Source organism: Triticum dicoccoides, chromosome 5A (genome assembly GCF_002162155.2).
Source record: "Triticum dicoccoides isolate Atlit2015 ecotype Zavitan chromosome 5A, WEW_v2.0, whole genome shotgun sequence".
Taxonomy (NCBI): domain Eukaryota; kingdom Viridiplantae; phylum Streptophyta; class Magnoliopsida; order Poales; family Poaceae; genus Triticum; species Triticum dicoccoides.
Window position 1 is genome coordinate 560,403,645 of NC_041388.1, and position 22,315 is coordinate 560,425,959.

The window sequence follows — 22,315 nt, forward strand, 5'->3', positions numbered from 1 at the left end:
AACCCCAGCCTTAGAAATGCTAACGCGTGGATGCCTATTGGTCCCGGTTGATGCCACCAACCGGGACTAAAGGGTCTCCTGCCTAGGCTCTGCGCACTGCCTACGTGGAGGCCCATTAGTCCTGGTTCTGGATTGAACCGGGACTAAAGGTACAGGGCATTAGTACCGACACTTTAGTCCCGGCTCGGGAACCGGGACTAAAGGCCCTTGCGAACCGGGACTATAGGCCCTTTTTCTACCAGTGGAGGGTGATAATTTGGGCATATGAATGAACTGTATAAATTTTATGTCATTTGGATATATAAAAATGGTACTTCATTCACAATGCTTCTAGGTGGAAAAAGACTTTGGAAATTTGCCGAGGAAGATTTACTGGGAAAATGGAGCTGAATTTTGTCACGAGGCAATGATTTGGATAGGAAAGAGTGCCCAAAAAATTTGAGGGCAATCAAGAATATATAAATAGCACTTCCTTCACAAAGTATTGTTGTGAATAGAATAGGAAAATGAATATTGTTGAATTATTTTTGAACTAGGCAAGGAAGGATTTTTACATATTTGACGAAGATATGACTCAAAGAATTTATGAGATTTTTTGGGGAATTTGGGGAATGACAGAAATATAGGTTGCCTCACAACCTAAGGCAAACATTGACACATGGACATGATACATAGGCAAAACTGATTAGGTGGCGCCTAGTCATAGCAATCCACCACAATTTACAAGGTAATGACCATATATATTGGTCGTGATCAGCTAGAAATAAGGCGGCAGACCAGTGATGTCTGCTTTATGACCATTTCGTGTAAGGAAATTACGACCTTTCTGACCAAAATGGTCGATATAGTTGAGGGTTTGGAGCCCCCCGAACAATTTTTGACCAATTGATCTCAAATGATCGTAGATCTATGACCAATTCTTACAGGATCACTGACAAAAGGTCACTAGTTGACATATTTCTTGTAGTGATACCGCAGACATAAGAAACAAAAAGTTATATGTGATACCTTGAATTTTTTTATTGTTGTTATACCCTTTATGAACTCACATAAATTACCCATGAGGTAAGTTACCGCCATGTTAAAATCATAGAACATAAAGTATCTCTATCACTTGACCTAGAAAATGAGGTCCAAATGTTTGAAAAAACACACTTAGAACCCCCTCGAGAAGAAAACAAACCTGTATGTGTGCGCACACATACAACCCATTATTCCATAGCACTGTGACCTAACCTCACTCTGTTTTTTCGAACTCCATGCATTGACACAAAGTATTTCTAAAGCAAACTTGCTTGAGCATGGGAAGCAACAATCACTATGATTGACGTGTGGAAAATCTTGGAGTTGTTAGTAGGTTGCCGGTTACTGTTACATTGATCCCATGTGATGGCTAAGCCACACAAAAAAAAAACCACCTTGAAATATTATTTGCTCTAGTTCACTATTCAAGTGGCTTAGAGGATACTTGAACCTAAGGGCATATTGTGGTAGTAGATGACGAATTCCAATTTCATGTAGTTAAAACTGGCTTTCTCATAAGGACGTCAAATAAAACAAGTTTAAGTAGATTCAACTAAACATACCTTTGCATTTTAACCATGCAAGAGAGATGCATACAAGTACGAGAAAACTACTGCTTAGAACTGGCAACATAATCCTAACTGCTTTGCCTTTTGGTCTTTTACTTGTGCCATACATACATATACCATAAAAGAAAAGGATAATAATTGATACAACTAGAAGTTTATTAGAAAAGACAAAAACAGCAGTAAAAATGGCAAAACTAGTAGTAGAAAGAGACAAAATGAAAGTTTTTTGCCACCTGCTGCATCTATACCCGCAAGTCGAAGATAGAGCGTCTCCCCACCGTTCTCGAGTAATTTTCCCGTGTCAATGAAATCCCCAGCCCATAGCAAGCACATTGTCGCAGCTCCTCCGGATATGCTCCTACTGACATTGCAATGCACATACCCCACACAGGAGCGGTTACGGTTGCACTCCGCCAGACACTCCTCAGATGTACTTCTGCCGCCTCCAATGAGCGCAAATTTATCTGGTGACCTCATCCCCAACACGGCCAAGTAGCGACTGCTGCACCTGTGCAGCAGCTCCTTCTGCCGGCACCCCGCCAAGAACCTGCCATTGGTCCACTCCAACTTGTTTGCTGGCTCGAAGCCATCTAGGCACTTGCAAGCTGGGATCGGCACCACTGTCTCGTCATGGTAGCCATACGGGCCACAGTATCCATAGCAATTGCATTCAACAGACCAGATCGAAATGACAACCCAGATCGATGACCTGCTGCTCCAGATCTCAATCCGATACTGACCAGAATAGGTCAACACTATCCTTGTGGGTTGGGCGCCATCAGAGAGGCTATATGTGACATAGATCTCATCACTGTTGTCGATGATGGTCATGTACATGATAAGATCACTAACGTTTATTGCCCCTACTAGCTGTTGTTTGCTAAAGCTAAACACTTGTTTCCTCGTCCATGGGTTGCTACGGGTCACCAATGTTAAACCGTATGTTGTTAGGATAAGAAGGTTGTTAGTATCTAGGGTTATGTATATCCTCTGTAACAACTTTTGTGTATATCCGGCACCGTCGGAGCCCTAGATGGCTGAGTATATAATGAACTCAAAGGCCGCCGTTCCAGGGGAGCCAATCTAATCTACATCTCCCTAGTTTCACATGGTATCAGGCCCTCTCGCATAACTGCTCGATGGGTTCTCCTTCCGCTGGCACCATGACCTACTCGGCCATGACCTCCTTCGCTCTGTCGGCTTCCCTCTCAGCGACGTCCACCTCTTCCGTTACTCCTCCCTCTGCCAGCCTCGTCACGGCCAAACTCACCACTTCCAACTACCTTCTGTGGAAACCACGATTCTCCCTCCTCTCCGCATCGCCAATGTCACCGGCTATGTCGATGGCACTTCTCCCACTCCCCCTTGGCTCCTTCCACCCGATGACAAGGGGGAACGTGCGCTCAATCCCGAGTATGCTATCTGGTACCGTCAGGACCAAATTGTTCTTATCTTCCTGCTCGCATCCCTCACTGATGATGTTCTCCAGCAGGTTATTCTCTTTGACACCTCTCGCGCCATCTAGGCGCATCTTGAGGAGATATATTCTGCCCATTGTCGTGCTAGTGTTGTGCAGATCAAGCTTGACATGGCCAACTTCCGCAAGGCCAACCTATCCATGGTGGAATAATTCGCCAAGATCCGCTCCTACACCGACCAGCTAGCGGCTGCTGGGCGTCCCATGCGGTATGATGACATCATCACCACCGTCATCATCGGTCTTGACAACGACTATAAGCCTCTCATTACCGCTGTTACGACCCGGATCGATGAGATGACCCTGGGGGGAGCTCTACTCTCACGCTCTCTCCTTCGAGTGTCGCCGCGAGTACCATGCTGCTCGCCTTCATCTTCATGTCAGTGGCTCTTCTGTCAACTACGTCGCCCACGACAAGAACGGCAACAACAACAACAACCGCGGTGGCAACCATGGCAACTACCGTAGCAAGGGCCACGACAATCAAGGTGACCGCGGCGACTACAACAACAACAACCGCAGTGGTAATCATGGTGACTGCGGTGGCAATCGCCAGCAGGGTGACTACATCGGTAACCGCTGTGGTGGTGACCGTGGCGACTATGGGGGTGGTGCTGACACTCGCGTCCAATGCCAACTCTACCGTGGCCCTGGGCATTATGCCGGGGAATGTGGTCAGCACTACAATCATACTTTTCAACCCCAACACTCCAAGATGGCCAGCCTTGCAGCTACTTCCCCGCTGTCCATCCTCGGTGACCCGACCTGGTTCACTGACACCGGGGCGTCCGACCACATCACATCAGATCTGGATCGCCTCACTATAAGGTAGAAGTATCCGGGGAGGGACCGCATCCACACCGCCGACGGCTCAGGTTTGCACATAGCTCATCATAGTCATGCAATCCTTCCTACCCCTTCTGCCAACCTTAAACTTCACAACATCTTACATGTCCCCGATGCAGATAAAAATCTTCTCTCTGTTAATCGCCTTTCCATTGATAATCATGCTTATCTAAAATATTATCCAACCCATTTTCTTATGAAGGATTTGATCACCAAGAGGGTCCTTCTTCAAAGAAGATGTGAGAATGGACTTTATCCTATTCGGCCTTCACCTTTTGGTGCCCTATCTTCGGTTCGCCTCTCTGTCGAAGATTGGCATGCTAGGCTCGGCCACCCATCCACACAAGTCGTTCAACATGTTTTGGTGTTCAATAAATTGCCTTATTCTAGGAGGTCTATGATGCATGTGTGTAATGCTTGTCAACAAGCCAAAGCACATCAGTTACCTTTTCCTAGATCTTCAAGTGTTTCCTCATTCCCGTTAGAACTTGTTTTTTTGGATGTGTGGGGACCTGCCAAGACTTCTTCTGGTCGGTTCCAGTACTATGTATAGTTTATTGATGATTATAGTAAGTTTGTGTGGATCTATCTCCTTAAAAGAAAATGTGATGTGTTTCATGTTTTTCGTGATTTTCTTGCCCATGTTAAACATTTACTGTCTCGCAAACTCATATGCGTTCAATCTGACTAGGGTGGAGAATACGAGAAACTTAACAATACTTTTTTCGTCAACTTGGCATTACACATCACATATCTTTCCAACACACACACACACCAACAAAATGGTTCCGCCCAACGGAAACATCGTCACATTGTTGACATGGGTTGTTCCCTCTTATCACATGCGTCTATGCCTTTGCGGTTCTGGGATGAGGCGTATATTTCTGCCTGTTATCTCATTAGCCTCCCTAGCCTTGTCATAGGCAACATGAGCCCTATGGAAAAAATATTCAATACTAAACCCAACTACAACTCTCTCCGCACATTTGGTTATGCCTGTTGGCCCAACTTAAGGTCATACAACAATCAAAAACTTGCTTTTCGGTCTCAACAATGTGTGTTTGTCGGCTATAGTATTCGCCACAAGGGCTACAAGTGTCTTCACTTGCCCACGGCATGTGTTTACATTTCACGTGATGTAATCTTTGACAAGAATATGTTTCCGTTTGCCACTGCCCAAACTACCCCTGTTCCAACTCGCATTGCTAAAAATGCCATTCTCCTATTTCCGCATGACCACCTAAGTTATGGCACGTCTATTTCGTGAACTAACCTGGATGCAGGATCATCATCGCCACAGAAAATCCCAACTACGGGATCCCAACAGGATCCGGGCACTGGATCTGGAGCAGATCCTTCCTCGGATCACGCGCTATCAGGCGACAGTGACGCGCCCTCCCGCGCGACAGGCAATAGCGACCGGGGCGAGCCCAGTCTCCAGTGGGCCGCGTGGCGTCTGCGGATGGGAGGTACATCTCCTCGCCAACATCGCCTGCCTCCCATGCACGCTCGTCCCCGACCTGGCGGGACCCGCCTCTGGGTCGCCCGTCTCGTGGATGGGCCGGTCCAGGTGCCCTCTGCAGGGCGAGAGTCTGCTGTGGGGTCGCCTACTGATCCCACCTGTAGCTCGGGATCCGAGACAGATCTGTCGGCCGCCCCTACACCAGCTCACGATGTGGGATCCCAGGTGGATTTTCCTACACGTACGGCTGCATGCGCCCCTCCTGGATCGTCTTTGGCATCTGGATCCACTGCTCCAGCTCATGCAATGGTGATGCGCACCCGCAACAACACTCGTACTCTTCTGCAGCGCAAGGATGGTACGGTCACATATGACCCGTCTCGCCGTGCGTTCTTGGCGACCTGGGAGCCTACTGATCACTGTGAGGCGGTGACATCTCAGGAGTGGCATCGCGCCATGCAACTTGAGCTTGACGCTCTACATCAGAATGGTACCTGGACTTTTGTTCCTCCTCCATCTCGTGCTAATGTCATTGATTGCAAATGGGTTTTCAAGCTCAAGCATAAACCCGATGGCTCTGTGTATCTTTGCAAGGCACGTCTTGTCACCAAGGGGTTAAAACATGGCTATGGTTTGGACTATGATGATACATTCAGCCCGGTTGTCAAACCTGTCACCGTTCGACTGGTTCTATCCATTGCAGTCTCACATTGTTGGTGTTTGCGTCAGATGGATGTTCAAAATGCATTCCTTCATTGCATTCTTCAAGAGGAAGTATACATACGGCAGCCCTGGTTTTGTTGATCCCTCCGCTCCTCAACACCTATGAAAATTCCACAAGGCTATTAATGGTCTCAAACAGGCCCCTCAAGCGTGGTATTCTTGGTTGAGTTCTCGGCTGCAGCAACTTGGTTTTTCAGTGTCAAAGGCTGACACTCACTTATTGTCTTCAATCGTGCTGGTGTTACTATCTTCATGCTCGTTTATGTGGATGGCATCATTGTGGCAAGCTCCTCTCCTATTGCAACCACCAAGATGCTTGCTGATCTTTAGGCTTCTTTCGCTCTTAAAGATCTTGGCCCGTTGCACTATTTTCTTGGCGTCCATGTGTAATCTTCAAGTGAGAAACTAGACAAAGGCAGCGGAACACCTCTCTCTCTAGAAGACAACACAAAATACCGTAGTTTGGTTGGAGCTCTTCAGTACCTGACACTCACGAGGCCGGGCATCTCATTTCCAGTAAATCATGTTTTTCAGTTCCTTCATGCACCAACAACTACACATTTATCGGCTGCTAAGAGGATCTTGAGATACTTGAAGTGCACGTACCATGGGACTTTCTATCATGAAGTCTCCTTCGATGCTACTGAGTTGTTTCTCAGATGCAGATTGGGCAGGGTGTTGTGATAATCGTCGATCTACAGGAGGTTTTGCTGTCTTCCTTGGTCCCAACCTTGTATCTTGGAGTTCAAGGAAGAAAGCTATGGTCTCTCGGTGAAGCATGGAGTCTGAGTACAAGGCCCTTGCCAATGGAACGCCAGAATTAATCTGGATACAATCAGTCCTTGGTGAGCTTGGTGTTTTCTTGTCACGCCCTCCTGTTTGTGGTGTGACAATATCGGAGCCACATATCTATCTGCAAATCCGGTGTTTCATGCCAGGACAAAGCATATAGAAGTGGACTTTCATTTTGTTCGAGAACGCGTTGCTACCAAGGCACTTGATGTTCGGTTCATATCCTCCAATAAACAAGTGGTTGATATTTTCACAAAGCCGCTAGCCGAGACTTCATTTGTTTCAAATCGGTAGAATCTGAATCTTCTTGTAGGAAGTTCAGATTGAGGGGGGTGTTAAACCGTATGTTGTTAGGATAAGAAGGTTGTTAGTATCTAGGGTTATGTATATCCTCTGTAACAACTTCTGTATATATCCAGCACCGCTGCGGCCCTAGATGCCTGAGTATATAATGAACTCATAGGTCGTCATTCCAGGGGAGCCAATTCTAATCTACATCTCCATAGTTTCACAACCAAGCTCTCCCCGTCCCTCAGGAATACTTGGAGGGGTGTGTATGGGTTGCCACCGAAGGAAAAGCGCCCTGGCGAAGGGTCACCGGGGCCCTTCCAGGATACCAAACGATCGCCAGTGTTGCGCAAGCTGTATTTGATCTGTATCTCCATCCCCGGGAGATGCATATTCGTGGGGTGGTCAAAACTCTGCCACCACGTGGTATCGTTTGCCGACTGGACGACGAGGTTGCCGCTATTCAAAAGCACTGCCGTTGAGGTAGACGAGCCAATTGTAGTGGTTATGTTGGCCGTTGTCCAAAGGACACAGCCGTCACTATTACCTTCGGAGATAATGAGATTGGAGGTGTTGGCGAGGGAGAGAATCGGTGCAGAGGAGGTGTTATTAGATATTGGAGTTTCACGGTTGGCAACCCAAACAACTGTGAGCTCAGATATGTGGTTGTACCATATGCCCAGGTACAGCTTGGCTGGAGTGGAGTTGGAGGGGTTGAAGAAGCCCAAGGCGAACATGCCACCGTCAGAGACGATGGTTGTGCCAGGGGATAGCGGCTTACCGGAGACAAGGCAATCGTCGGAAGCACTCGACGGCAGGAATATAATGATCAGGGCCGTGGCGTAGCAGAGAAGAGCTGGCGAATCCATTGATTGTTCAGCCAAAATCTTAATCACTGAGCTGTAAGCCTATGACTAGCTATAGGCTATATATAGATCCTGCTAAATGTAGAAAGCACTGGCATGGAACCTTGGCCTTACAAAGGACAAAATGCTCGGAGGCATGCATCATTCACGAATGTCGGACCACGGAGGCAGGTGCCGCAAACCCTAGCCGCCCCTTCTCCTCCCTCCCAACCCTAGCCGCCCCTCCTCCTCCTCCCTCCTCTTCCCTAGCTGCCCCTCCTCCGCTTCCCTTCCTCACCGCCGCCTGAGGCACCCGCCGGGCAAGCCCGGCGCGCCAAGGATGGTGGCGGCGGGGCCTCGGTTGCCCTGCCTCTGCGTGGGGAACCCCGGATCTGGAGCGGCGGCTTCATTGGCAAGGCACAGCCGACTAGCAGCCATGTGGGCGGTGGATCTGGCGTGCCGGCCGCGCTGGCGACGGGATCCGGTGGTTGTTGGCGAACGGCGGCAGTTTCTGCGGTGACCGGTGCGCGTGATCTGGCGCCTCCCCTCCTCCCCTGTCCGGCGTGCGGGCCAAGCCTCGTCGGGCCGCGCTCCCTTGGGTCGCCAGTTCTGTTCAGGAGGCACTGCTGGTGGCGGGGATCTAGTTCGGGCGAAATCCCTGGTCGGCCATGGCGGGCCGCGTCGACGGCGATGCCTGAGGGCATCGTTCTCCTCCTTGGAGGCATCGGTATGGATTGATCCCTCACTTCCCCTTCCGCTAGGTCTTCTAAGCGAAAGCCCTAACTTTGTTGGGCGGCGACGGCACTCACGGCGTCGTTCCCTTCTTGAAGGCGCCGCTTTGGGAACCTTGGGGCTAGATGGCGCTTGGCGGTGGTGGGCGACGGCGGTGGTGCGGCCCTATCCTAGCATGGATCTGCGTCCGTTGCTTGGAGATGGACTCGCGTAGGTGGATGTCGTCGTTTGGCGTCATGGTGGCGTCGATGGTGGAGGCACCTGCCAAGGTTGGCACCTCAATCTGCTCTGAAGATGGACCAGTTGGAGATGGCGGCGACGACACATGTGAGTGCATCGGACCGATTTGTGCCCCGGACCCGGTATGTGGTTCGGTCGGGGCCTCTGGCTTTAGATGTTAGGTTTAGGTGGGAGGTCTGAGTATTTGGCCCAGCTTGCACCCCTTCATCATATGGATTGGAGTAGCGGGGGATGTTGTCAAGATGATGGATTCAGACATATTGTTGTACTACTTTGTAAGGTGCTCAAGAATAATAATCAATAAAATAGCCACATGCATCTCCTAGATGTAGAGGCCGAGGGTCATCCTCCTTTTCTAAAAAAAGACAGATGATTAACTAATGCAAAGTTGCCCAGTTTTAGAAGAGTTAGTTTTCGAAGTCTGCGTGTGTTGGGATCTATAATTCAGCTGCACACGTCGGAGTTAGGCTGCCAACATCACCGCTAACTACTATATAGCTAGATTTATTTATCATTCTTCCCACAAAAAGGCGAGATCTGCATTGGCGAGACACACAGATCGAGCCCAAAATTATATTCGGAACGTCGTGGGTGCGAGTACAATAATCTTTCTAAGTTGTAACCATCTAACCAATGATCTATTTTCGACTAGCGAGTTAGTGACTGAGACATTAAACAATACTGACCCGACCTGGGTCATATACTCATATGGCCGCGCGGTTAAACCCCAGTATTTCAATTGTTGGACAAACTGGTCTACACGCCGATGTACGTTGGTGTTGGTGTTGCCAGTCGAGAGCGGCTTGTCGGGGACCAGCCGGTCGTCGGACATGCTCAATGGTTGGAGGATTAGAAGGATCAGAACTGCAGCGCAGGTGAAGCATGGGTGAGCCGGCTAATATTCATCCGTAGCCAGTAGGTTATTGGTGCTGCTAGCCTGCTACAATGGTAAGCTTTCATCGAGCATCGGTCACAAGGAAAAAAAAAATGCTCCGATGAAGCGTTCAGCATGTATCCACATGTCGAATAAGATGATTCAATGATGCAAAGTCTTTTGGATTTATGGTAGATTGGCTTGGAGTGGGGTTGAGCGTGCGTTGGATGGAATTGACATCTCAGAGGTTCATTTTGGAGTTGGGATGCCATCGTCACTTGCTTACCAGCCAGGCTAGGGACTGAAATACTCCCTCGGTTCCAAAATAAATAACTCAACTTTGTATTAGAGTTAGTACAAAGTTGAGTCATCTATTTTGGAACGGAGGGAGTACTAATTAAGCGATACCGGCCCGGCTGCTATGGCCCCGATGCGTTGGATCTTGTTAAAAATAAAATCATTCTATTAAATTGCAAACTGTGATATGTATACCCAGTAGATCTAGCTAGTACTTAAACAATTTCTTATGTTTCTTTGTGAAGTCATTCAGAGTAAGGGGAATTTGAACTTTAAACCCAGCTTTGGTGTGGCCTTGACGATTTGCTCTCTCTATCATTGTAACTGCTTTTTGGTCAGCGTGCTGGCGTATTGGGAGATGGAAAAATATGCTGTCCTCTCTGTATGTGATGTTGTTGGCCGACAACTGCAGTTGATTTTCTGCTTTTGGCACGAGGATGCAACTGAGTCAACAAGCCAGATTGGCAGGTAAACTTACCACGCCAAAGCCAAAGTAAACTTGTAATCAATGATCAAAATCTGTCGTGCTAAGTGCGCATTTGCGATGCAGATTTGTGCTCGTGATCTTCGAATATCCGGAGAAGCATCAATCTACCATGGTTTAACAATCGTAGTTAATCTGTGTACATCATCATTTTTACTATGTCCCCTTTCTGAATTCGAATGACGTGTTCAAACCAGGCTTTGTGTTACCTTTAAGAGTTGCTTTTGATGATCAGATGGAACTTCACTGCATGGTCATTCTGAATGGCTTGCAGACTCCAAAGCTGCGTGCGAACACATGCACTACACGGCAGTCAACATGCTTGCCTTACTTATACAGGATGGTGCACCTTGATTTTTTTTGTCTCACTGCTTGAGCACCTTTGTTTGGAGCACCACAAAATCACTTATGTCTGATGTACAATCACTCTCATGGAATTGCTTTTTCTTCACATATTGAATTGTGTTTTAGGTACATCTTACTATATCTTGTTTTTGCTACCAAGACTGCTATCGATGCCAAAAACAGAATAGGAACACATTCATTGGTAATGAGTTCTAAACAAAACATAATCATTTTGATAGTGTGCAGTGCATTATTTCCAAAATGTGTATGGCGTGCGATACATATGAAGTTGCTATTCCAAGAATATTTCAATATATCTAGAAACAAGACAAATATTATCTCATGGCCCCTCTATCTCTGTAAGTGTAAACCTATTCACAGAAGTTTGAATATAATTTCTGATTTGCTCAATATGGGAACCTTGTCGTGCAAAGTAGGCAGGGAGATTCGGGGTTTGAAGTGTGGTGCTTCCATTCTCTAGGGCAAACACAACATATGACATATGTGGTCTGTTATCTGGGTTCTCCTGGACACACAAGAGTCCTACATGGACACAAAGCGAAACTTCATCCGGTGAACAAGTATCCATGATAGCTGAGTCCAACAAATCCTCGGTCTTCCCTTCCTTCCACATATTTCATGACTGAAAAAACCAAGAACATACCAATATTAATTTGTTTGTAAAACTAAAAACACTTCAAAAATTGGTCCCCTTGCATTAAATAGAACTCGAGATAAGCCTTGCGCATACTCACATAGACAGTGAGACTAGGGAAGCCCATGGTTTGACTATAGGAGCTTCTCCGTATTCCAGTGACAACCTCCAGTAGTAACACGCCAAACCTGTAGACATCAGACTTGGTAGAGAAGACACCTTCCATTGCATACTCAGGAGCCATGTAACCACTGTTGATCAATTATATTAGTTATTGAATGGGAGATTAAATATTCAGAACTATCATTAGGTTTCCATTGTACTGTAGGAGATATGCCCTAGAGGCAATAATAAATGCTATTAGTTATCTCCATGTTCATAATTATGTTTATGTTCCATGCTATAACTGTTATGGTTCTCGAGTCTGCAATAACACGAGGCTTGAAGGAAGACTCATATGCACGTGTGGAATAATAAATGGTAAGAAGTATTCCTAGTCTGGCCTCTAAGACTAGCTCAAGTGTTGCATGATGATTCTGTTTTCCTGGTCATTGGCATGTCTATGCCAGCAACTTTGAGGGCACAATGTTAAGAGAACATTTGTGTTGAGTTGACCCGGATTGATGTTATGCTATGAGATTCGTTCGTCACAAGTTAATGGTACATAACACAGAGATGGTTAACGTTTGCATAATTCCTTAGACCATGAGAGTATCGAGTTTCTTCATACTTGCTTCATGAACTTTGGGGTTTGTTAAACGTCATCCGTAAATGGGTGGCTATTACGGCGGCTTACGGGTTCATGGAAAAGTGTGTCAAGTAACTTGATAGCTCAAGATTGGGATTTACTCCTCCGACGATGGAGAGATATTCTCGGGCCCTCTCGGTGTGACGGTATCCATCATCGTCTGGCCAGACACAGTGTGCTTTGATCACAGTGATGCTGCAACACGGAAACGAGAAAAGAGAACAAAACCGGTAACGAGGTAACTAGCATAGTGGACAAGTCGTTGATCCACGGGGATGCAAGTAAATCTCACCTCGGGTATTTGTAACATATCACGAAGCAACAGGAATAGCACACAGCAACTGGAGGTTCACTCGAATATTCATTCGTGTGGGTATAGGGGTCAATATGGGTGTCCACGGCTCCGATGTTGATCATTGATCGGAAGGGGTTACATGTCATGTCTATACTTCACCGAACCTATAGGGTCACACGCTTAAGGGTCATCTATCTGCTGAATACTAGAGAGGGAGTCTGAGAGAAAGTCACCGGAAAAGTTTCAGAGACAACGGAAGAGTTTCGGAGAGAGAACACCGAAAGAGTTTTGGTAAAACCAAAAAGTTGTTTCGGAATATATTATTAGGTCAAAATGGTTTCGGCACTCACCTGGAAATTCTTAGAGGGCCCCAGAATTGGTCTAGGAACTTTTGGGAATTTTACGAGAGAAAAACCGAAAATGTTCCGGAGCTGCCATAACCGCCGTTGTTGCTTTTCACTGATAAAAAACACCACACCGGGAATGTTTCGGGTCATGCCCAGAAGAATTTTAGAGGGTGCCAGAAATGTTCTGGGACCTTCCGGAATTTTTCAGAAAAAATGTTTCGCGGAAAACATCTTGTCTCAGCATGAGGGGACAAGATCCCATAAATCGGGGGTTACATGTTTGGTGGCTTTTTGTCTAGTGAGCACCCATGTTTCTAGGAGACATGTTGGTCGCTTGTTGGGGGGGGGGGCATGGGAGGGGGCAAGGTTGTGGCTGGCTAAGGGGGTGCCTCCATGGTGTCCCCTTGGTGCCCCACTTGAGTTACCATTTCACCCTTCATGTGGGACATGTAGCATGTGTGTTTTGGTATTTCCTCCACCACCCCACCCCTTGCCTTGGCCTATAAAAGGAGGAGAAGGGGCTGCCATTCTCCTCATCCCTTCTCACATACAAATGCCATGCAATGATCTGTCTTCTCTCTCCCTCCCCGTGAAATAGTTTCGTAGAGCCGAAAGGCTGTCTGGGTTCCGGCAAGAACTAGTTCTGGACGGCGAAGCCCTGCCGGATAGATGACATCGTATGTGTGCAACTCTGTAGAGAGATCGTAGTTTCGGTCTTAGTTTGTGAGTGCCTCCCGAAGGGCTGTCCCTGTGACCGTCCGAGTTTCGAAGGTCCTCCCGAAGGGCTGTCCGAGTGACCGTTCGAGTTTCGAAGGTCCTCCCGAAGGGCTGTCCGCGACACCGTCCGGGGGGCTATTCGACCGCCTCCCGGAGGGCTGTCTGAGGAGCAGATGAGGGTATGCATCCTCGTGGTTGGGAGGTTGTAAATCCTAGCTGCGGGGATCTGCACCGCCGATCGTCATCGACTCTACTTCCCGCTATGGTACGAGTCGGTAACGAAAAAGATCAAACCATGTATGCAGTCTCCATAGTGGTCCTGGGCTGGTGAGTAGGTCGGAAAATTTTTGTTTTCTGCTGCGTTACCCTATAGTGGCATCAAGAGCCGTGCTATGCGTAGATGCAGGTTTCGATCTAGAATACATGGAGATGTATGGGTATTGCATAATATAATTGGGTAGTAGATGAGATCGATTGCGGAAAATTATTTATGCGGGTGACAGATGAAATCTGTTACCCGACGTTCTTGTTGCTTTCCTAGAATTTGCGTTTGCTCAATCTCGAGACAACATGGTGGAATTTTGACAAAGTTCTGGCAATCCGTGACCCTAATTGATCTTGGAAGTGCTATTAGTTCTTTGGGTTCTGTCGTAGTCAAAATAAAGATGAAATTCGCAGATGAAAGGGCATTGCAGATATGATCTACACGGGGGTCATGCATATGACGAAGTTTAGTATGGGGCTCGAGATTTAATTATCTCGTGTTTCATACACCCCGAGATGTTAATCTAGCAACTTGAATAATCATACTTGATGATAAAACGTTGATAGCTGTGGTTTAAGTCAAAACCTTAGAAGCCACGTAAATTAAAATTTTGCATAAACCGATTAGAGGCGTCTAACTTGGTTTTGCAGGATGTGCATGTGATGTGGTATAGCAATGCTCATATTCAATTTGATTGTGTATGAGATGACTATATGATGTAATTAACATGACCGGTGTGTCATGATTCGGCATGATGGTTGGAGCCATATGATTGTCACTTTAATGACCTGCGTGTCAACCTTAAGTAATGCACTTATTTTATTAGCTATAGAGATAGCAATATTATCCGGTGCATCGACAAGGTGGTGGCAATCTTCGTGAAGGTGAACACCGACGCATATGCCGAAGACGAAGAAATGAAAGACTTCTCCGTCAGAAAGGGTTATACCATATCATGCTATTATGAATTGCCTGAGATGTTTATCCCTTATGATGCACCCTTCTTGATTGCGCGGTAGTCACTTTTTATTAGGGTGATCTCTCACTAAAATATCAAGTAGTTAGTGTTCTCCCAAGTGTAGCACCGTCACAGCACCTATCTTTTTGGGGTGCGCCATGGATGCATGGGTACGAACGATTAGAGAAGTGTGAGGCGGGTGAGGTCAGACCTCGCAGCAAGATCACTTGGTTGTCTTGACTTTCATGGTAAGATCGTCCTGAGCTCAGAACACGCACATCGAAAGATGAGCAAGAGTCACATAGAGATGTGATCGGCAAGTTGGCCTACCGATTAAAATTCCCGTTATGAGATGATGATTCTATGGCGATGAATTGAAGTCTGGATCTTGTATCACTCAAAATTAATTATGAGGGATATTGATTTGAGCGGGAGAGCATTGTTGAATTAACATGTTTAATTCTCAGTGCAATTAATTATGAACACTGTCTAAGTTTTTCTTGCAAAATAGTTGTAGAATAATGGCTCGTGTTTCCACCTTCCCTGTTAAAATTGAATAACTGTTAAATATCTAGTTAAAACTTTACGATTGGTAACGTAATGTGAGGATTGTCCTCAAAAGTGCCGAGAAGGACTTTGTCCTATCATATGCTTTCCGTATCCTCCCGCTAATGCTATGGATCATGTGACACTCGTCCCTCGATCCAAAAGCTAGAATTATGCTACGGTCAAGTGGAATATGTTTGCTTCCATGAAACCCAAACTTCGAAAGTTGGCATAGTTATATGATATTCATGGAACTGAAAAATATACAAACAAAGCAATGTTTGTTTGCAAGTATTAGTAAAAGTGTTTACTGTGCATTTGTCTGTTGAGAAAGGGTGTCAGGACCCCGATTCCAAGTCACATCGATCTAGCCGATAACACCTCATATCACTTTGCGGCCTCACGCACGGTATTCCCACGGGTGTCGCCTTACCATGGCCCGGGACCGTTTGCGCCTTTCGGCTCACGTATATGATAGTGTCGCTAGCATCCATATGACAAAGAACCCGGGCCGACATGACTAGTCGTGAACCCAAAGTGGCACTAACTTACGGGGACATGCATACATGAATCAACATCAAGCATGTCGGCCAGCAGCGTGCGAATCCGGGCTGTAGCGCTGGGCTAACAGGACTCCGGTGAGTCAGGCTGTAGCAGGCTAGGCAGGACTCCGGATGTCACCGCGTGACATTTCCCCGAAGGGACAGACACAGGAACGAAGTGAATCACATGCCGGCCAGTCAAGTGTTCCGAAGCAGAAGTGCTGGGCTAGCAGGACTACGGTGAACCAGGCTGTAGCGGACTACTATGGCTCATGGAAGCACAAGACTACATTTCCCCATAAGAGAGGCTACCAAGGATAAACAACTAGGTTGTCGGATCCCACACATACCAAGCATTTCAATCATACACACAATATGCTTAATATGTGCAATACAACATGGCATCACAACAAGACTCTACGACTCAGAGTATTTATTCATTAGGCTCTGAAGAGCCAGATAAAACAAACATGGGTCTCATGACCCAACATCTAGAGCATACAAGTCAAAGCACATGAGGAAGCTTAACATGTCTGAGTACAGACAACTACAAATGAAGAAGGCTGAGAAGCCTGACTATCTACCAGATCCTTCCGAGGGCACAAGATCGTAGCTGAGGTATCAAGCTAAACGTCGAAGTCCACACGGAACTACTAGCGAGACTTAAGTCTCTCTGCAAAAACATAAATTAAGCAAACGTGATTACAAATGTACCCATCAAGACTTACATCAGAACTATCTACATATGCATCGGTATCAACAAAGGGGTGGTGGAGTTTAACTACAGCAAGCCAGCTTTGACTCGGTGGCTATCATGAACTACGACTGCAAGTAACTCTTTTGAGGTGGCACACACGAGTCCACATATTCACCATACCAATACACCACTATGGATCCGCTCCCGCATCCCTGCGAGAACACCATCCATACCACTCACACTTATCTTGCGCATTTTAGAGTATCCGCTTTCACTTGTCTATGAACTATGCAAGGGGTCCAAGTTTCCATATCCGAGGAATCCGGCTATTCGAATAGATAATGATAACCCTACAGGGGTGTACTTCTTCACACACGCTCTCGCCACTTACCACCATGTATACATCGTGTATCTCGGCAACCTTCAAGCGGAAGCCTGGCGAGGGAGTCGGACACGACCTGACTAACCAACAAGTCTCTAGTCCAGGTTTATCGCCTATTCGGGTTCCATCCGCAAGGAGATCCGGCCGGGGTGTTGCTCACGGCCCCAAACAATGTGAGCAGGGTTCCCAAGCCCACCATCCGGGTGCCATTTGGTACATCGGGCCACTGTGCCTAGTCTGTCCCAAGCCCACCTGTACCGAGTGCCACCTGGTAGACTACTAACACTACCTACAAACACCAGAAACTAGTTGCAACTCCTGGACAGAGATCAGGTTGATTAATAAGTCGAGAGAGCTTGGAGCGCCCGGAGCCCAATGTGTGGTAGTAACTGTTCATGGATCACAAACACAGAACTCAGTTCCTGAGGAAGGCTGCAATGAGACAACCCACCATGTACTCCTACATGGCCTCTCACCACTACCTTTACCAAATCATGTTCACACACTTAGCTCTCAATAGTAGGACATGTTCACCATGTTCCAATTCATTCCCGATGAATCAGACCTGACTCAACTCTAAGCAGTAGCAGGCATGACAACAAGCATGAATGAGTAGGCACATCAGGGCTCAAACAATTCCTACTCATGCTAGTGGGTTTCATCTATTTACTGTGGCAATGACAGGTCATGTAGAGGAAAGGGGTTCAACTACCGCAACATGTAACAGTTGAATCGTTGTTGTCCTAATGCAGTAAAAGAGAGCAGGAGCGGAAGAGTGGAATTGTATCGGAATGAACAAGGGGGGTTTGCTTGCCTGGCACTTCTGAAGATAGTATAGTTCTTCATCAGTGTCATCGATCACATCATCGAAACCACGTCTATCGAGAGGGGACAAACACCGGCAAACAAGGAAGAACACAATCAATGCAATGCAACAATTATGATGCATGATTATGACATGGCAATATGATGTGATTTGGCCTAATGCAACTAGCAACACAATTAAGTGTAGTTGGTTTGAACCCAAGGTTCAAATTCAAACTCCACATGTGAGGGTTTAAATGCCATTTAATTGATTTGACCTGATAAGTAGGTATAAGTTGTTCTAACATGCATGAAAATGGTACGGATGGATAGATTGGATTTTTCTGATCATTTTTCATATATAAATTATTTCATTCCGAGCTACGATTGATGTTATATGATTTTTAGAAGTTTTGGGCATTTTCTGAAAATAATAAATCATTTAAGATTTATTTAAATTCTATAAAGGAATTATTGTGTCAGCATGACCTCACAGTGACGTCAGTAGGTCAACGGCTCGGTCCAGGTCAAACCTGACGTGTGGGGTCCATACGTCAGTGACATGGTTAACTAACACAGTTAAATAAAATTAAACTAAACCTAATCTAGATTAATTAGGGCCTAGGCCCACTGGTCAGTGGCTATTAGGGTTGCTTAGGTGGCGGGGTTAGCGTCTAATGACGGCCACGTCGACACTCGCCGGAGCATGGCCGGCGACAACCACAGCCGACGGCGGAGGCACACCGGAATCGCGGCTCCGGCGTCCATTCGACGTGTGGATGGGTGCCGAGGGTGGCTGGCGCTCGCGCGCATCTAACGGAGCAGGTGGGAGGCCGTGGGATGGACGGAGCTCGCTGGAAGTGAGCTCGCGGTGGCGCCGGAGTTCGGGTATCGACCGAGTTGACGCCTCAGAGCACGTTAGGAGCAGCGGTTGGGTGTTTTGAGCTCCTGGAGACGCGCTGATCACGTTGCTGTGCTCGACCGTGAGGGGAAGAGCTCAGGAGTACGGGCCTGACGGCCATGGCGGACGGCGGCGCGGGAGCTCGCAGGGTACTGTGCTGCGACACGAGGACGACGAGGGGAGAAGGGGGGAAAGGGACCAGGGCTCACGGCGAGGTGAAGGGTGCGGACGGCGGGGCTGGGGACGACCCGGGTGGCGCGAATCGGCGCCGGCGATCTTGGTGGCCCATGGTAGAAGACGGCAACGTCGAGGGCGTTGTAGTGCTTCCCAGCTCATGTGGCTCGGTGGAGTTGACGGGGACAGCATGGAGGATCTCTGGAGCATGTTGGATGGGCGAGGGAGGGCCGGTGGCCGTGGCAACAACGAGCGGCGACGACAGCGGCGCTCGGCCATCGGGAGGGGAAGCAGAGGAGCGAGGGGAGAGAGAACCAGAGAGCGAGGGGCTTCGTGGCCGTCTCCGTGGCGCGAGGACAGGGCGAAGGGGAAGCAGGATGTGGAGCTCGGTTGCACGCGCGTCGACACGGCGTCGTCCTCCTGGCAGAAGCAAGGAGACGACTGGCAGGGTAGGTTGGTGGACTGGGCCAACTCGGCCAGCTCCAGGTAAGTGGTTGGGCTTCTCTCACTCTGTCCTTTTCTATTTTTTCTTTCTGTTTTTTTATTTCTGTCTTTTGCCACTGTTTTCAAATTCAAAACAGAATCCAAACAGTGCCAATAAACCTTTGAGTATTTTTATGTTGCTAATTGGATTGTTCCTGATGCACATAAAATATTTCAAAGTTATTTGAATATATATATATATATATATTCTATATATATTAAGAATATAGATCCAAATTCAAATACAATATGATTTAAATTCAATGTCCCAAAATATTACGTAAAAGTTATCCAGAATTTTGGTTTGATGTATAGCTCTTTCCAAAATTACCAAAACTATTTTTAGGGCATTTTGGCTTCATAGAATGCATTTTCAGGGTTCTTGCCCTTTATTTAAAATTTCGAGGCTTCCACTTTCCTCAATTCAAGTTTCATAAATTAGACATGATGCATGAGTGCTCTATCATGCAACTAATACAAGCAATATTCTGGGGTTGTGACAAAGGGATCCAGAAGAACGCCTGTCATATAATGAAAGGTGAATAAAACAACAACTTAAAGAGAAAGGAAGTGTCCAAAGGGTTTTAGTATGACTTACACGCCTAGGAAGTCCAGGGCTAACGCCACTCTTAAGTTGGGTGCTTCTTTTGCGAGTAGGAGAAATACTAAAAGTTAAACTGTTAGAAGTATAAAGGCAGTAAGAAAGATGACTGGAATATCCAGCTCATGTATGAATGTCATACAAGTTTTTGATGTATAGTAGGCTGGTCAAAGATATAGTTCTTGGGAATTATGGTTAAAGATGTTAATCACTAATTCTTGGGTATTGTGAGTTAATCAGAAAGATACCCGCTCGATTGCATTCTGTTGCGAATCAATGTAAGAGCTACTATGGCCTAAAAAGACTAGCCAGAAATGAGGTTAAGGTATACACAGGGAACATTGTAAATGTTACTATACCTTCCATCGGTGTATTGCCGTCTGTATTTATTTTCATAATTCATTTAGAGTTTTACAAACTCTATCCCATTGCATAAGGTATCTTGCAAGAAGGTTGTTCATAAGAGAACTTTTTATGTTCGATGTTACGAATAACAAAAGGGCCATACTTTCATTATGAATGAGATGTATGTTATGAATATTGATAATAATACAATACCTCTGGGTTTACTTTCATAATTCATTTTAGAGTTTCATACACTCTAGCCCATTGCACAATGTTTGTTCCAAATGAGTTGTTCATAAAACCAAAAATTGTTGTTAAGTATTATGAATAACATGAAGTGTCATGCTTCCATCCAAGATGGGATGTATGCTATGAATATTGATGGTAATATGATACATCCATAACGCTGATGCTAAATGTCGCGAGACTATGAGAATACCACACATGTGTGGCACTGCATTTGGTCACATTGGAGAAACCCACATGGAAAAATTCCATTATGATGGATTTTGAAGTCGTTTTATTTTGAATCATCTGACACTTGCAACTTTCCTCCGAAAAGGGAAGTGACTGAAATACCGTTCACATGCCATAAGGAACGAGCAACAAACTTATTGGTGATCATACATTTTCATGTGTGTGGTTCAATAAATGTTGTTGCAAGTGGTGGATTTATTTATCTTTGGAAATGAATCAAGTAGATATATGGATATTTACTTGATGAGACGTAAATCTGGATCTTTTGAAATGATTCGAAAGGTTTTCAAAAATGAAGTAGAAGTTATTGTAACAAGAAAATTATGTTTCTGCAATTTGATTGCACAAAGGAATATTTGAGTTACATGTTTAGCGAATGTCTGATGAGTTGTGAAAGGGGTTTCATAACTTGCACCTCCCGGAACACCATTGCAAGTGGAAAGTCCGTGGAGATGTAATCTAACCATTTATGACATGGTAAGGTCAAAGATGACATAAATAAATTTGCCATTATCCCTTTTAAAGTGATGCTCTAGAGACTGCGGCTTTTACACTGAAAAGAGCTACATCGGGTCTGTTGAAATAAATCCATGGTATGGTACGCCCAACCATGTTATATCTTTTCTTAACATTTGGAATATGGAGCTTGTGTAAAAGGTTACAAACCTAATCCAAATCAGACAAGTGCTACTTTATAGGTTATACCAAAATGTTGGGTGTTACTCCCTTACTATACCGAGGCAAATAGTTTTGCCGCGAAATGGTGTGCTTTTAAAGAGAATGGTTCTTTCAAAAAGGTGAGTGGGAGAATAGCGCAACTCGACGAGATAAACAGTATCTTCGTCATCAGATCAAAGGAAAGAGACGTTGGAAGTAATTCCAGAGTTTTCTACTGCGACTGATACGAAAGTCTCTACAATATTGTATGAACTTCAGTCGAACTTGCAGCTGAACCACGTAGGCAAGGCTCGTGCAAACCTCTCAGGTGCGCAAACGAGATATTGTTGTTATACAACATTATACCTACAATACAAAAGGAAGCGTTGATGGGCCTTGACTCTGGAATTGGCTAAATGCCAATACAACCCGAGTTAGTTTCCATATAAGTGATTCAAGATTAAAACCTTGATACACCTTTCGGAAGACATAGAGTCTAACGAATATTTATGGAACTTAAAACTGATACGGATAAAAATGTTTTATCCATAAAGCTCGACTTGTTGAAATAACAAGTTCAAGAGTTGACTGCAATGAGGTTGTTTTCATCGTAGCGATGCTTAAAGTAAGTTTGGGTTGAACTAGCAATTAATACATATTTCAATCATGAGATACGAAACATGGATGATAATAGGATTTCCATCTGATGGAAATGAAACCAAGG

The 22,315-nt window shown here is 45.9% G+C and overlaps 2 pseudogenes; both read right to left on the reverse strand.

Moving 5' to 3' along the window:
* Positions 1–8,049, reverse strand: part of LOC119299990 — a 101,897-nt pseudogene extending 93,848 nt beyond the window's left edge.
* A 3,288-nt stretch (positions 8,050–11,337) lies between these two features.
* Positions 11,338–22,315, reverse strand: part of LOC119299992 — a 41,121-nt pseudogene continuing 30,143 nt past the window's right edge.